This window comes from Antedon mediterranea, chromosome 1, assembly GCF_964355755.1.
Source record: "Antedon mediterranea chromosome 1, ecAntMedi1.1, whole genome shotgun sequence".
In the NCBI taxonomy this organism is placed as follows: Eukaryota; Metazoa; Echinodermata; class Crinoidea; order Comatulida; family Antedonidae; genus Antedon; species Antedon mediterranea.
Window position 1 is genome coordinate 23112226 of NC_092670.1, and position 17992 is coordinate 23130217.

General features: G+C 31.0%; 3 long non-coding RNA genes across 3 annotated transcripts; all 3 read left to right on the top strand.

The window, feature by feature from the left end:
* The first annotated feature begins 6070 nt into the window (after positions 1–6070).
* Positions 6071–9225, top strand: LOC140063486 (uncharacterized). The gene is made up of 7 exons (XR_011847621.1): positions 6071–6380; positions 6931–6980; positions 7241–7851; positions 8163–8194; positions 8508–8539; positions 8852–8883; positions 9194–9225. It is a non-coding gene; the product is annotated as an uncharacterized lncRNA (long non-coding RNA).
* Positions 9226–9399: 174 nt separating this feature from the next.
* Positions 9400–10605, top strand: LOC140063490 (uncharacterized). The gene is made up of 4 exons (XR_011847625.1): positions 9400–9568; positions 9882–9913; positions 10226–10257; positions 10574–10605. It is a non-coding gene; the product is annotated as an uncharacterized lncRNA (long non-coding RNA).
* A 318-nt stretch (positions 10606–10923) lies between these two features.
* On the top strand, positions 10924–13523 carry LOC140063487 (uncharacterized). Its single transcript, XR_011847622.1, has 5 exons — positions 10924–10949; positions 11266–11297; positions 11611–11642; positions 11954–11993; positions 12625–13523. It is a non-coding gene; the product is annotated as an uncharacterized lncRNA (long non-coding RNA).
* The last annotated feature ends 4469 nt before the right edge of the window (positions 13524–17992 follow it).

Sequence of the window (17992 nt, forward strand, 5' to 3'; positions counted from 1 at the left end):
AGACAACATAAAAAATGGGGGGAAATGGAATACAAATAAGTGGAGATGCGCTATATTAAATGTGATGAACTACGAGGAAAGAGACAAAAATCCTATATTTTATATTCGAGTGGCCATACGATGACGTCACAATGTCCGGTTAGCCATATTGATGCATGATTTGATATCTGCAACTCATCTACTACCAGAATATGTAATTATAAAAAAGTTCACCACGTAGTTTAGAATCTATGACTATTTAAAAAAAGGCATAATTTTGACAAATTTTTGAACTTTTTCATCAAAAATGCGCGTAAATTGTTTAATTCTACGTGCTCGTATGACGTGATTTTAAGTCGAAATTGTTTGAAAGCTGGTAAATTTTCTAAAAAAGACAGGAAAAACCAAATTCAATAAAAAAAATGATGTTTTTGCGCTACGTGCGCACGTGCGCGTAAAAAAATTGCGCACGAGTGGGAATTTTTGAAATGCTCAAAATGACATGAAACGCGTAGAAAGTTGATTAGATATTGATTTTTCGCATTTTGAAATTTTAAATACGCGTGCGCGCGTAACTTTTTATGAAACATGCCATTTTTAATCCATAGAAAGTTTGCGCATTATATGACTTAAATGTTCACCAAGTTTCAATACAAAACGACCTTTAGTTTTTATTCTATGATCAATCATTGAAATTCACAAAATCGCGCGTAACTTACGCTGCGCAACTCGAAATTTGAAAAAAAAAGTTTCTTGCACATCTACAGCTACAGGGCAATCTTTTGACAAAGTTATACAATCATATGTTGGCCAGAATTAGAGATACGCTGCGCACAAAAAATGGGGGAGAAGGGTGGAAGGAAACAAATAAATACTAGATTTGAACTCGTCACTACGGACGAGTTAGGTTATCCGCGGCGCAAAAGCCACGCGCATGACACCTAAGTTAGAATATTGCGCGCAGAAAAACGATTATACCATTGAAAAAATGTTAGTGAGCCCTCTATTTTGCGTCGCGTCTAAGTGTGCACGGTATACACTATATACTGTATACGTACTACATAAAGTGCAGAATAGGTGAAAATAAGTGACCAAAGTTGTTGACGATTTTGCAAATGATGACGTTATAACAGTCTTAAAAATTGTTAACCATGCGAAAGATAATTGATTGACCTAGACAATATAAAAAAATTGAGGGAAATGGAATACGGATAAGTAGAGATGCGCTCTATTAAATGTGACCAGCTATGACGAAAGAGAAAAAACTCCTATATTTTATATTCGAGTGGCCATACGATGACGTCATAATGCTTGGTTAGCCATATTAATGCATGATTCGATAAAAACAACTCATCTACTTCCAGAATATGTAATTTAAAAAAAGTTCACCGCGTAGTTTAGAATTTATGACTGTTTAAAAAAAGGCATAATTTTGACGAATTTCTGAACTTTTTTTTAAAAATGCGCGCAAATTGTCAAATTCTAAGTGCTCGTATGAGGTGATATTAAGTCGAAATTGTATAAAAATTGGTAAAATTACTAGAAAATACTGGAAAAACAAAAATCAAGCAAAAAAAAATTGTTTTTGCGCTACGTGCGCACGCGCGCGTAAAAAAAGTGCGCATGCCTGGCAATTTTTGAAATGCTCAAAATGACATGAAACGCGTAGAAAGTTGATTAGAAGTTGATTTTTTGCATTTTGAAATTTTAAACGTGCGTGCGCACGTAACTTTTAGCGCAATCTGCCATTTTTAATCCATAGAAAGTTTGCGCTTGATATGACTTAAATTTTCACCAAGTTTCAATACAAAATGACTTTTGGTTTTTAATCTATGATCAATCATTGAAATTCATAAAATTGCGCGTAACTTACGCTGCGCGACTCCAAATTCATAAAAAAAAGTTTCTTGCACATCTACAGCAACAGGGCAATCTTTTGCCAAAGTTATACAATCATATGTTGGCCAGAATTAGAGATAGGCTGCGAACAAAATTCGTGGAAAGAAAGAAGAATAAAGAAAAAAAAAAAAAAAAAAAAAAAGATCCTTACAATAACAAGGGGTTATCCGCCAAGTGCGGATAACCAACTAGATTTGAACTCGTCACTTTGACGAGTTCGGGTTATCCGCGCAAAGGCAACATGCACATACTTTAAACTATATGAACTTCGACAAATATTATGCCATCCTATGACATGAATTAAACGTGTTTACAGTGCTGAATTGTACCTATTATGTAGCATACAGCATGTTATAGAATACACTGTTATATGTTATATACAGTGTAGTATAGAGGAAATTACAAGACCATCTTTTAAATCCAATTATTAACACGATGATGTCATCAAATTGACATATAAAGATAACTATTTTAGAAGATAATTATCTAAATAATTACATTAATACAAATTTGAAGAATTTTGGGCACGTAAAAGTGACATGCGCTCTCGTTTAAACGCAATGAACTTTTACGCAAAGGATGAAAATACGACTTTTTTTATTCAACTGGCCATATGATGACGTCACAACATCTGGTTGGCAAAATATTTACATGAATTCGTATCTACAATTCAATGACTTCCAGAAAACGTTTAAATCATGATTATCACTTTTTATTCTGACGAGATATAACAGATTAAAATTTACTGTAAAGATGAAAATAAGTGACCCACGTTGTTTACATTTTTAGACATGATGAGGTCATAAAAATTTAAATATTTTAACTCCTACGAAAGATAGTTGATTGACGTAGACAATATTGAAATCTCGGGGGAAATGGAATACGCATAAGCGAGATGCGCTCTGTTGAATGTGATGAGCAATAACGAAAGAGACAAAAATCCTATATTTTATATTCGAGTGGCCATACGATGACGTCACAATATCCGGTTAGCCATATTAATGCATGATTTGATATCTGCAACTCATCTACTACCAGAATATGTAATTATAAAAAAGTTCACCACGTAGTTTAGAATCTATGACTGTTTAAAAAAAGGCATAATTTTGACAAATTTTTGAACTTTTTCATCAAAATTGCGTGCAAATTGTTTAATTCTACGTCCTCGTATGACGTGATTTTAGGTCGGAATTGATAGAAAATTGGTAAATTTACTAGAAAAGGCTGAAAAAACAAAAATCAAGCAAAAAAAAGATTTTTTTTCGCTACGTGCGCACGCGCGCATAAAAAAATTGCGCACGCGTGGGAATTTTTGAAATGCTCAAAATGACATGAAACGCGTAGAAAGTTGATTAGAAGTTGATTATTCGCATTTTGAAATTTTGAACGCGCGTGCACGCGTAACTTTATGTAAAACATGCCATTTTTAATCCACAGAAAGTTTGCGCATGATATAACTTAAATTTTCACAAAGTTTCAATACAAAATGACTTTTGGTTTTTAATCTATGATCAATCATTGAAATTCATAAAATCGCGCGTAACTTACGCTGCGCAACTCAAAATTCATAAAGAAAAGTTTCTTGCACATCTACAGCTAGAGGGCAATCTTTTGACAAAGTTACACAATTTTATGTTAACCCGAATTAGAGATATGCCACCAACAAAATTCGGGGAAAGAAAGAAGAATAACATAGAAAAAAAAAAAAAAGATCCTGACAATAACAAGGGGTTATCCGCCAAGTGCGGATAACCAACTAGATTTGAACTCGTCACTACGGACGAGTTAGGTTATCCGCAGTCCTAAAGCCACGTGCACGTCATACGTTGGAATATTGCGCGCAGAAAAACGATTATGCCATTGAAAAAATGTGAGTGCGCTCTCTATTTTGTGTCACGTCAAAGTGTATACGGTATACACTATATACCGTATACGTACTACATACTGTTCAGAATAGGTGAAAATAAGTGACCAAAGTTATTGACGCTTTTGGACATGATGACGTCATCACAATTTTTAAAATGGTGAATCGTGCGAAAGATAATTGATAGACCTAGACAATATAAAAAAAATGGGGGGAAATGGAATACAAATAAGTGAAGATGCGCTATATTAAATGTGACAAGCTACGAGGAAAGAGACAAAAATCCTATATTTTATATTCGAGTGGCCATATGATGACGTCACAATGTCCGGTTAGCCATATTGATGCATGATTTGATATCTGCAACTCATCTACTACCAGAATATGTAATTATAAAAAAGTTCACCACGTAGTTTAGAATTTATGACTGTTTAAAAAAAGGCATAATTTTGACTAATTTTTGAACTTTTTCATCAAAAATGCGCGTAAATTGTTTAATTCTACGTGTTCGTATGACGTGATTTTAAGTCGAAATTGTTTGAAAGTTGGTAAATTTTCTAAAAAAGACAGGAAAAACAAAAATCAAGCAAAAAAATGATGTTTTTGCGCTACGTGCGCACGTGCGCGTAAAAAAATTGCGCACGCTTGGGAATTTTTGAAATGCTCAAAATGACATGAAACGCGTAGAAAGTTGATTAGATATTGATTTTTCGCATTTTGAAATTTTAAACGCGCGTGCGCGCGTAACTTTTTATAAAACATGCCATTTTTAATCCATAGAAAGTTTGCGCATTATATGACTTAAATGTTCACCAAGTTTCAATACAAAATGAATTTTAGTTTTTAATCTATGATCAATCATTGAAATTCATAAAATCACGCGTAACTTACGCTGCGCAACTCCGAAATTGTCCAAAAGCTTGGCTGCACATCTACAGCTACAGGTCAATCTTATGACAAAGTTATACAATGTTATATTTGCCAGAATTAGAGATATGCGACCAACAAAATTCGTGGAAAGAAAGAAGAACAAAGAAAAAGAAAAAGAAAAAAAAAAAAAAAAAAAAAAAGATCCTGACAATAACAAGGGGTTATCCGCCAAGTGCGGATAACCAACTAGATTTGAACTCGTCACTACGGACGAGTTAGGTTATCCGCAGTCCTAAAGCCACGTGCACGTCATACGTTGGAATATTGCGCGCAGAAAAACGATTATGCCATTGAAAAAATGTGAGTGCGCTCTCTATTTTGTGTCACGTCAAAGTGTATACGGTATACACTATATACCGTATACGTACTACATACTGTTCAGAATAGGTGAAAATAAGTGACCAAAGTTATTGACGCTTTTGGACATGATGACGTCATCACAATTTTTAAAATGGTGAATCGTGCGAAAGATAATTGATAGACCTAGACAATATAAAAAAAATGGGGGGAAATGGAATACAAATAAGTGAAGATGCGCTATATTAAATGTGACAAGCTACGAGGAAAGAGACAAAAATCCTATATTTTATATTCGAGTGGCCATATGATGACGTCACAATGTCCGGTTAGCCATATTGATGCATGATTTGATATCTGCAACTCATCTACTACCAGAATATGTAATTATAAAAAAGTTCACCACGTAGTTTAGAATTTATGACTGTTTAAAAAAAGGCATAATTTTGACTAATTTTTGAACTTTTTCATCAAAAATGCGCGTAAATTGTTTAATTCTACGTGTTCGTATGACGTGATTTTAAGTCGAAATTGTTTGAAAGTTGGTAAATTTTCTAAAAAAGACAGGAAAAACAAAAATCAAGCAAAAAAATGATGTTTTTGCGCTACGTGCGCACGTGCGCGTAAAAAAATTGCGCACGCTTGGGAATTTTTGAAATGCTCAAAATGACATGAAACGCGTAGAAAGTTGATTAGATATTGATTTTTCGCATTTTGAAATTTTAAACGCGCGTGCGCGCGTAACTTTTTATAAAACATGCCATTTTTAATCCATAGAAAGTTTGCGCATTATATGACTTAAATGTTCACCAAGTTTCAATACAAAATGAATTTTAGTTTTTAATCTATGATCAATCATTGAAATTCATAAAATCACGCGTAACTTACGCTGCGCAACTCCGAAATTGTCCAAAAGCTTGGCTGCACATCTACAGCTACAGGTCAATCTTATGACAAAGTTATACAATGTTATATTTGCCAGAATTAGAGATATGCGACCAACAAAATTCGTGGAAAGAAAGAAGAACAAAGAAAAAGAAAAAGAAAAAAAAAAAAAACTAGATTTGAACTCGTCACTACGGACGAGTTAGGTTATCCGCGAAAACGCAACGTCTAATAATATACACGTAGAATACATATAATAGGTCTGACGTGAAAACTAATTTTCGTTATTCGTTAAATATTGGTAATTTTGGCGAGGATTGCATGCCATACTGTAGGTGAACCGAATTTCGAGAAAATTCGACAACGTGTTGTGTTGTGGTATGTCGTTGGTAAACTCCATGTTGGTTTTTAAGAGTCGCTCTCTGATAATTGTTACAAATACCATTTTATATCGTCGAACTTCAACGATTAAATAAATAAATAACAAACTCAAGTTTGTTGAGAATTGATATACTATAAGAAATAGGTAAGAAATTATGTGGATTGTTTGATTTGTAGTTGTTTTGTAATTGCTACTTACTAACGATACCCTAGCCTACTATAGATATAGGGAAGGATGTCAGACTTTCAGAGACGGCCGGCAAACGTCGTGACGTTTTTCAGCCCGATGGCTTTCGTAGCAGCACGACAATCGTGTATGGCCATGTGTATGTTAAATACGGTCCCGGTAAATACGAACAAATATGTCTGCTACATTCATAGTGTACCTAGGCCTAGCCTGTACAAGAATACTTGCTGTTTTTAGTAGGACTAAACGGCGCTAGTTCCCTTTTGCACCTGGCTTATATTATATTAACTCTAGCTTAATTTTTAGTTGTATAAATTCTTAAAGAGAAGAAACAATGACTCGTTCTTCTTACAATAGCATGTTGTCTAGGCTTACTCCAGTAGTCCTAGTAGTAGTGACGTAGGTCAGCGCAGTTCCCTTTCGCACCTGTCATTGTTACAAATATTGTGGATGTTTTGATCACAATTTGTATTGATATTTATAATAATAATATATTTTTGTCTTGTAGCTGTTGGAAGAGATACACAATTGTTTCTACTTTAGTATCTCTAGAATATTGTAAGTAGTGTATATTAAATAAATAGTTTGTAGAGATGATTAATGGTTTCATGATTGGGAGTGAACTGTTGCCTGTTATTTTGTAGGCATTTTCTATTATGAAACATTTACATAATTCAGATTTTATTGTTTGTGAATAAAATAAGTTATTTTGAGGAAATTTCTTAATTTTTCAGACATTGATTAAGAAGCTTGTTGATTTGGAAAAAGTGTTAATGTTGTTTATCGCCATTATCAATGTTTTTCCTTGTTTTTTTTAGATTGTAGAAAATTAACTGTTTCAGCTACAGCTGTGAGTATTAGTAGATTATCTGTTAAATGGAGAAAACATATTTTCCTTATTTTGTGAACTGTTGCTTGCCCTAATCAGCCGGCCCATACCCAAAGTCATTTTGAGGAAATTTCCTAATTTTTCAGACATTAATTAAGAAGCATGTTGATTTGGAAAAAGGGTTAATGTTGTTTATTGCCATTATCAATGTTTTCCTTGTTGTTTTTAGATTGTAGAAAATATACAGTGTTAGCTACAGCTGTGAGTAGTAGATTATCTGTTAAATGGAGAAAACATATTTTCCTTACTTTGTGAACAGTTGCCTGTTATTTTGTAGGCATTTTTTATTATGAAACATTTACAGCATTCAGATTTTATGGTTTGTGAATAAAATAATAAATGAAATTAGCATTGAGACAACATGTAGGCCGTAACCAGCTGTCTCATACCCAAAGTCATTTTGAGGAATTTCTTAATTTTTCAGACCTCGATTAAGAAGCATGTTGATTTGGAAAAAGTGTTAATGTTGTTTATTGCCATTATCAATGTTTTTCCTTGTTTTTTTTAGATTGTAGAAAATTAACAGTTTCAGCTACAGCTGTGAGTATTAGTAGATTATCTGTTAAACGGAGAAAACATATTTTCCTTACTTTGTGAACTGTTGCCTGTTATTTTGTAGGCATTTTATATTATGAAACATTTACATAATTCAGATTTTTTGGTTTGTGAATAAGATATTAAATGAAATTAGTATTGAGACAACATGTAGACCCCAATCAGCCGGCCCATACCCAAAGTTATTTTGAGAAAATTTCTTAATTTTTCAGACATTGATTAAGAAGCATGTTGATTTAGCAAAAGGGTTAATGTTGTTTATTGCCATTATCAATGTTTTTTCTTGTTGTTCTTAGATTATAGAAAATATACAGTGTTAGCTATAGCTGTGAGTATCAGTAGATTATCTGTTAAACAGAGAAAACATATTTTCCTTACTTTGTGAACAGTTGCCTGTTATTTTGTAGGCATTTTCTATTATGAAACATTTACAGCATTCAGATTTTATGGTTTGTGAATAAAATATTAAATGAAATTAGCATTGAGAAAACATGTAGGCCCTAACCAGCTGTCTCATACCCAAAGTCATTTTGAGGAATTTCTAAATTTTTCAGACCTCGATTAAGAAGCATGTTGATTTGGAAAAAGTGTTAATGTTGTTTATTGCCAATTATTAATGTTTTTCCTTGTTTTTTTTTTAGATTGTAGAAAATATACAGTGTCAGCTACAGCTGTGAGTATTAGTAGATTATCTGCTAAACAGAGAAAACATATTTTCCTTACTTTGTGAACTGTTGCCTGTTATTTTGTAGGCATTTTCTATTATGAAACATTTACATCATTCAGATTTTATGGTTTGTGAATAAAATTTAAATGAAATTAGCATTGAGACAACATGTAGGCCCCAAATTAGCCGACCCATACCCAAAGTCATTTTGAAGAAATTTCTTAATTTTTCAGACATTAATTAAGAAGCTTGTTGATTTGGAAAAAGTGTTAATGTTGTTTATTGCCATTATCAATGTTTTTCCTTGTTTTTTTTTAGATTGTAGAAAATATACAGTTTCAGCTATAGCTGTGAGTATCAGTAGATTATCTGTTAAACGGAGAAAACATATTTTCCTTACTTTGTAAACTGTTGCCTGTTATTTTGTAGACATTTTCTATTATGAAACATTTACGTAATGCAGATTTTATTGTTTGTGATCAAACAATTAAATGAAATTAGCATTGAGACAACATGTAGGCCGTAACCAGCTGTCTCATACCCAAAGTCATTTTGAGGAATTTCTTAATTTTTCAGACCTCGATTAAGAAGCATGTTGATTTGGAAAAAGTGTTAATGTTGTTTATTGCCATTATCAATGTTTTTCCTTGTTTTTTTTAGATTGTAGAAAATTAACAGTTTCAGCTACAGCTGTGAGTATTAGTAGATTATCTGTTAAACGGAGAAAACATATTTTCCTTACTTTGTGAACTGTTGCCTGTTATTTTGTAGGCATTTTATATTATGAAACATTTACATAATTCAGATTTTATGGTTTGTGAATAAGATATTAAATGAAATTAGTATTGAGACAACATGTAGACCCCAATCAGCCGGCCCATACCCAAAGTTATTTTGAGAAAATTTCTTAATTTTTCAGACATTGATTAAGAAGCATGTTGATTTAGCAAAAGGGTTAATGTTGTTTATTGCCATTATCAATGTTTTTTCTTGTTGTTCTTAGATTATAGAAAATATACAGTGTTAGCTATAGCTGTGAGTATCAGTAGATTATCTGTTAAACAGAGAAAACATATTTTCCTTACTTTGTGAACAGTTGCCTGTTATTTTGTAGGCATTTTCTATTATGAAACATTTACAGCATTCAGATTTTATGGTTTGTGAATAAAATATTAAATGAAATTAGCATTGAGAAAACATGTAGGCCCTAACCAGCTGTCTCATACCCAAAGTCATTTTGAGGAATTTCTAAATTTTTCAGACCTCGATTAAGAAGCATGTTGATTTGGAAAAAGTGTTAATGTTGTTTATTGCCAATTATTAATGTTTTTCCTTGTTTTTTTTTTAGATTGTAGAAAATATACAGTTTCAGCTATAGCTGTGAGTATCAGTAGATTATCTGTTAAACGGAGAAAACATATTTTCCTTACTTTGTAAACTGTTGCCTGTTATTTTGTAGACATTTTCTATTATGAAACATTTACGTAATGCAGATTTTATTGTTTGTGATCAAACAATTAAATGAAATTAGCATTGAGACAACATGTAGGCCGTAACCAGCTGTCTCATACCCAAAGTCATTTTGAGGAAATTTCCTAATTTTTCAGACATTGATTAAGAAGCATGTTGATTTGGAAAAAGTGTTAATGTTGTTTATTGCCATTATTAATGTTTTTCCTTGTTTTTTTTTAGATTGTAGAAAATTAACAGTTTCAGCTACAGCTGTGAGTATTAGTAGATTATCTGTTAAACGGAGAAAACATATTTTCCTTACTTTGTGAACTGTTGCCTGTTATTTTGTAGGCATTTTATATTATGAAACATTTAAATAATTTAGATTTTATGGTTTGTGAATACGATATTAAATGAAAGTAGTATTGAGACAACATGTAGACCCTAACCAGCCGTCCCATACCTAAAGTCATTTTAAGGAAATTTCTTAATTTTTCAGACCTCGATTAAGAAGCATGTTGATTTGGAAAAAGTGTTAATGTTGTTTATTGCCAATTATTGATGTTTTTTCTTGTTTTGTTTTTTTAGATTGTAGAAAATATACAGTGTCAGCTACAGCTGTGAGTATTAGTAGATTATCTGTTAAACGGAGAAAACATATTTTCTTTACTTTGTGAACTGTTGCCTGTTATTTTGTAGGCATTTTATATTATGAAACATTTACATAATTCAGATTTTATGGTTTTTGAATAAGATATTAAATGAAAGTAGTTTTGAGACAACATGTAGACCCCAATCAGCCGGCCCATACCCAAAGTTATTTTGAGGAAATTTCTTAATTTTTCAGACATTGATTAAGAAGCATGTTGATTTAACAAAAGGGTTAATGTTGTTTTTTTGCCATTATAAATGTTTTTCCTTGTTGTTTTTAGATTGTAGAAAATATACAGTGTTAGCTACAGCTGTGAGTATTAGTAGATTATCTGTTAAACGGAGAAAACATATTTTCCTTACTTTGTGAACAGTTGCCTGTTATTTTGTAGGCATTTTCTATTATGTAACATTTACATCATTCAGATTTTATGGTTTGTGAATAAAATATTAAATGAAACTAGCATTGAGACAACATGTAGGCCCTAACCAGCCGTCCCATACCTAAAGTCATTTTAAGGAAATTTCTTAATTTTTCAGACCTCGATTAAGAAGCATGTTGATTTGGAAAAAGTGTTAATGTTGTTTATTGCCAATTATTGATGTTTTTCCTTGTTTTGTTTTTTTAGATTGTAGAAAATATACAGTGTTAGCTACAGCTGTGAGTATTAGTAGATTATCTGTTAAACGGAGAAAACATATTTTCTTTACTTTGTGAACCGTTGCCTGTTATTTTGTAGGCATTTTCTATTATGTAACATTTACATCATTCAGATTTTATGGTTTGTGAATAAAATATTAAATGAAATTAGCATTAAGACAACATGTTGGCCTAACCAGCTGTCTCATACCCAAAGTCATTTTGAGGAATTTCTTAATTTTTCAGACATTGATTAAGAAGCATGTTGATTTGGAAAAAGTGTTAATGTTGTTTATTGCCAATTATTAATGTTTTTCCTTGTTTTTTTTTTTAGATTGTAGAACATATACAGTGTCAGCTACAGCTGTGAGTATTAGTAGATTATCTGTCAAACGGATAAAACATATTTTCTTTACTTTGTGAACCGTTGCCTGTTATTTTGTAGGCATGTTCTATTATGAAACATTTACATAATTCAGATTTTATGGTTTGTGAATAAAATATTAAATGAAATTAGCATTGAGACAACATGTAGGCCCTAACCAGCTGTCTAATACCCAAATTCATTTTGAGAAAATTTCTTAATTTTTCAGACATTGATTAAGAAGCATGTTGATTTTGAAAAAGTGTTAATGTTGTTTATTGCCATTATTAATGATTTTCCTTTTATTTTTTAGATTGTAGTTGTACAGAAAATATACAGTGCCAGTTACAGCTGTGAGTATTAGAAAATTATCTGTAAAACGGAAAAAACATATTTTCCTTACTTTATGCCCTCCAATAATTGATAAACATGTGTTGTTTTTAAATTTACTATACTGAGTGACCAAATATTTTTGTGTATAAAATTCTATTTTATTAGAACATTGAATAATTAAACCTATTTTCAGATTAATTTTGAAGGTGAAATTGTTATGAAAGAATTTGTTTCCGACACATTCCATGTAATGAAGTTTTGACATATTTTTAGGTCAAAATATCTTCTATAGTGATTTATTTATATTGTATAAACCAAAGTCACAAATATATTATCACAATTTACTTCAAAATTTGGGACAATCATCCTTTTTAACATAAATGTGGTGGTCAGTTTCTCCAGACATAAATTTGCAATTTTATAAAATGGGTCTATCCTGAATTTAGTAATGAGTTGGTCCTAATTTGTTTTGCTAGGCCCAATAGATCATGTTACATTCCACAGGGGGGATGTGTATATTATTATTTAGGTATTTGTAAAAACACTGATTTATCTACTGATTCAATTTATAATTGTTTGACTGTAATTCTTAGTACTGTACAGTGTATCTTAAAATTAATAACTAACTCTTTTTTTTTTCTTTTATTGTAGGTGACTGTCTTATATAAACCCACTGGATCTCAGAAGAGATCCGGGTCTTTAGAAAAAGATCCACTCTCCAAAGAGAGTTTCTACGAGGGGTTACCGAATTTTAATATTTATGCACAATTTCTTTTTAAACATTTTTTAAAAGTATCTTTGAAACATTCAGTAAAACCTTGAAGTAAACAGAAGTTTATCACAAGGAAAAACTAATAAACAAAAGTTTATTACAAACCATTTTTGCAAAAGCAAAAGTGTAAAACCTTGAAGATAACAAAAGTTAATCACAAGGAAACAACTAATAAACAAAAGTTTATTACAAAACCATTTTTGCAAAAGCAAAAGTGTCAAACCTTGAAGATAACAGAAGTTAATCACAAGGAAACAACTAATAAACAAAAGTTTATTACAAAACCATTTTTGCAAAAGCAAAAGTGTAAAACCTTGAAGATAACAGAAGTTAATCACAAGGAAACAACTAATAAACAAAAGTTTATTACAAAACCATTTTTGCAAAAGCAAAAGTGTAAAGTTAAAGTTTGATTATACAAACAAAAGTTTGAAGAATAAAACAGAAGCTTATTATAAAGAAATAAATATTAAACAGAGTTTATTACAAAAGAATTAATTAAAGAAGATTTAAAGATCACTTTTATTTGAATCTGTTATTAAGTAGAATTGTAAAAAGAATAAAAATTAGAATCTGAAACTATTTAGCACAACCAAGTATTAAAGAGAAGTTTAAAATAATATTTATAATAATATTAAATAGTATTTCATTAAGCCAATATTAAGCAGAAGCTAATTTTTTTATTCAGTGAAATTGTATAATTGAACTATTGAAAAAAAAGCAGACAAAAAAAAAATATATTAAAAGAAAAAAAATTAGGACAAAAATTAAAAATCATAGAAACAAAAGACAATATATAATTGAAGTGTTTTTGGAATTTTAATAATTTATTTTGTTTTAGCAAGGATTTCTTGAATTGATAAAAAGAACTTAATTGTAATATTCATTGGAATTGCAGAATACAAAGTTTATTAATTTGAAGAAATTTGTAGGTTTGTTTCTTATACAAATTTTGAATAATGGATATGGAATTCATAACATTAGTTGGTATCTTTTTGTTGATTATCTTTACAATGATAATTTATTTGTGTAAGAATGTGAATAAAGAAGTTACAAGTAAAAAGCAGATTTTTGTCAATACAACTGGTAATGTTAATAATGGAGTTATGGATAAGACAGCAGAATTTAAAATAGTTGTTAATGACATCTTGGACCTACTTGATGAATGCTGTTCAACTGAGAATGTCAAAGACGACAGAAATGATGATACAGGTAATGTCAATTGTGAATTTATGAAAGATACAACTGAATTTAAAGGAATAATTGATGATATCATAAACATATTATCTTATGGTACAGAGGTCACTTCAGAGTTTGATGATACATGCGATTTCTGTAATATTGAAGTGAAAGTAGACGACAATTGCATAACATGTGACTGTTGTAGTCAATATTTTCATGTGAAATGTGTAAGAGATGTTTTTGAAGACAAACTATGTAATTCCAGGGTAATTTGGATTTGTTCAATGTGTGGGAATAGTAATTTTGTTAATAACATGTTGGGTGAAATAGGTATTCCCTGTCATTTCAATAGATATACGATTCTAGAACCTGATGAATCTGTCACTGCAGACTTTCCAGAATTAACGAAAAATAAAGAAAAACGTTGTAATAATGCCACATTAAAATGTCAACAAACAGGAAGTGAAGATTTACTTGGTAGTGATTGGATGAGAGTAAGATCAAAGAAAAGAACCGACAACAAAAAAAAAAGATGTAAAAATAGAGGAAATAAGAAAAGGAGAAAGCCCGTTATAAATGGTATAAGTTTAGAACCAGGTGTAAAATATATTGGCAAAGGTGTAAAAGATTTCTATGAAAGACGAAATAATAACAAAATGGAATGGAATATGAATACAAATACTTACAGAGAATACAACAAAGAAAATTCTAAAACGAATGTATTGGGAAATTCACAAACAATATTTGACGACAGTGGTAGGCCTATGTGTGATGTTTTGAAAAATACAAAAGTAACAAACGGAATACAACAACAATCAGGTGGTGGTTCGAAACGTTTACGAAATAACAAAGGTCGTTTTGTCAAAACTAAGAAGATTGATAACAAAAAAGCACAAGGTAATGTGAATTTAAAGAATGATTGCGATACTATGAAAGATATAAAGAACATGGGTAATAATGACAATTCTGAAACGAAAACTGACGAGGATTTTAAAATAGAATGTACTGTAGAAAACGACAACACAGCGACTGACGATGCGAAAGCACAAAATAATAGCAAAATGAATGACAGAAGTAGAATAATTGATTGTAATGGTACAGATCATAAAAATCAAACATGTGCAAGTTGTGAATTTGAGGAAAATGAAGTATTGATAATTGATGACGGATGCAAAGAAGCAGTGACTGAAAAAATTAGGTCCCATACTAAACCTAAATGTGACCAACATACTATCGATCTGGATATTGAAGTTTTAACAAAAAATAATTTTTCGGAAGAATTGATAATCTATGATGTACCAAAACAAAAAAATACACGAAATAGGCAGAAAACACTATCAATAAATGAATTACAAGTATATAATAGTAATGAAAATATAACTGTAGCACAGGGTAATTTTAATCAAGGGAATTATAGATTTGGCTTTGCAAGTGGTAAACAGTGTGTTGCAAATAGTCTTGTAGCTATTCTTTATTCTACAAAGAGGAATGGAAATGATTTTTACACCAAAGACCTTGATACAATATTGACTCTTGGAAATGAGTTGTACCGTTACATTCAGAAAGATTCCACTATGCATGAGGACCTTTTGATGATTTCTGAACTGCCCAAAGAATTGGATATCTTGGATAACACATTTGTAATATCTCCAAAAGAATCAGTTTTTGGCATAATAGATGGAAATATCGAATTTATGGCTGAATATGGAGCCTTGTCATTAAACCAAGCTCTTGAACAAGAATTACACCAACATGATGCATTTTTTATGAATTTCAACAGAAGCACATTTTCTATTATCAAACGTGTAAATGGATTTCTTATATTTGATCCACATGCAAGAGATCGATTTGGTTGTGTTAGTGAGCATGGAAAGAGTATTTTACTTTACAGTACATCTTGGCAAGGTGTGTACGAATATTGTATTAGATTAGCAAGGTCAATGAACTGTAATTTACATGAAACCGAGTTTGAACTGACCGGTGTAAATATTGAAAATAAGTCTATGATTTTATGTTCCGCTTCTGTGCTCGATGATAATTGTGAACAAAGCAACTTGGGAAATGTCGATATTGATGAACCTAGTACGTCTTATCAGTATAAATGTAGTACAAGATTACCAGAAAAAAATATTGATTCTAATGTTAAAGGCCAAAAACATAATAAAGAAGGTCATGTCTCATCAAGTAATGGATGGCAAAGTGATAGTGATATTGAAATTGTTAATGTTCAGTATGGAGAAAGACCTGACAAGAATTTTAAATTTATTCCTATCTCAGAAACACAAAAGAAAAACATGTGTAATGAAGTAGGCATCCGTTGTGAACATACCGATAGGAATTCTGGTATTAACAGAGCTAGTCAGATTGGACATCCTCTTCAAATTACAAATATTACAGGTGATGGTAATTGTTTTTATCGTGCAATTTCATACATTATTTCTGGGACTGAAGATAATCATTTACTTTTAAGAAGAGCAATTACTAATCATTTATTGGAAACTGATGACTTATTTATTAATACATTTAGTCACGAATATAGATCAGTTAAGGAATATGTGTTTAAAAAAAGAGTAATGGATAATGGAACGTGGGCATCCAATACTGAAATAAGTGCAATGGCAAACTTGCTTAATACAGATATTTATTCATTTAATGATCAAATTTTAACGTGGCAATTGTTTTCTGCTAAAAAGCCGGGAAGAATAGATTATGTTACAACTGACAATGGTATATATATTTTGTACACCATGAATGTGCATTTTAATGTAGTAGAATCTGTCAATGTGAGTCAAAATAATGTTCAGGAAACAACAGGACAAGTTGATATGAATGTGACATCCCACAATAAACTCTCAAAAACAGAGGCGAATTTTTTGGTAAAGGATTCTACAACAAAGAAACGAAAGCAAACGGAAAAAGAACCATTTGAAGATATAGAACCAAAACACAAACAGAGTAAAACTGTTGAAAAACCTTGTTCAGAAAGCAGAGTAAAAATATTGAGCAGAAAACGAAAACAATCTTATAGAATTAAAAAAGAAAGAGAAAAGAATCGACAAAGAATTAAACGGGAAAGAGAAGAAAACAATAATTCAAAAGAAACAAATGAAATCGGAAACAAATATCAAAGTGATTCTGTATACAGAGAGGAAAAAAAACGCAAAGTAAAAGAGGCACAAAAAATAAGATATGGTGATGATGATTATAAATTCCAAAAGAGGAAGGAAAACAGAGAAAGACAACACAAAATGTATAAATGTAAACCTGAATATAATGTTAAGTTACGAAATAAAGCTAAACATAACTACAACATTGATTTGGGTTACCGAAAAACCAAAAAAGAAACCAAAAAGAATCGATACAACAATGATACAATGTTTAGGCATAAAACTATACAAAATAATAAACAAAGAAATAAGGAGAGGTATCACAATGATCCACAATTTCGACAAAATTTGAAGCAAATATTATCAGAGAAGTATTGTAATAATTCACAATTCAGAGAAAACCTTACCCAAAAAATGGCAGAAAAGTATCGGAGTAATTTTAGATTTCGACAAAACCTTAAGCATAAATTGGCAGAGAAGTATCGGAATAATTTGAAATTTCGGCAAAACTGTAAGCAGAAATTGGCAGAGAAGTATCGGAGTAATTTGAAATTTAGACAAAACTGTAAAGAAAAATTGGCTGAAAAGTATCGGAGTAATTTGAAATTTAGACAAAAATGCAAAGACGAATTGGCAGAAAAGTATAGGAATAATTTGAAATTTAGACAAAAATCCAAAGACAAATTGGCAGAAAAGTATAGGAGTAATTTGAAATTTAGACAAAAATGTAAACAAAAATTGGCTGAGAAATATCGAGGTAATTTAAAATTCCGTCAAAGGTGTAAGCAAAAGTGTAAGCAAAGATTTACAGAAAAGTATCATGGTGATGAAGGGTTCCGGAAAAAAATCATGAAGAAAAATATGAAAAATCGGGAAAAAATCAAAACAGAAAACACTAATTTTAATATTGTTTTAGAAAACTTCAAGAAAACAGTTTCTCGTGGTCCTGAATATGTTT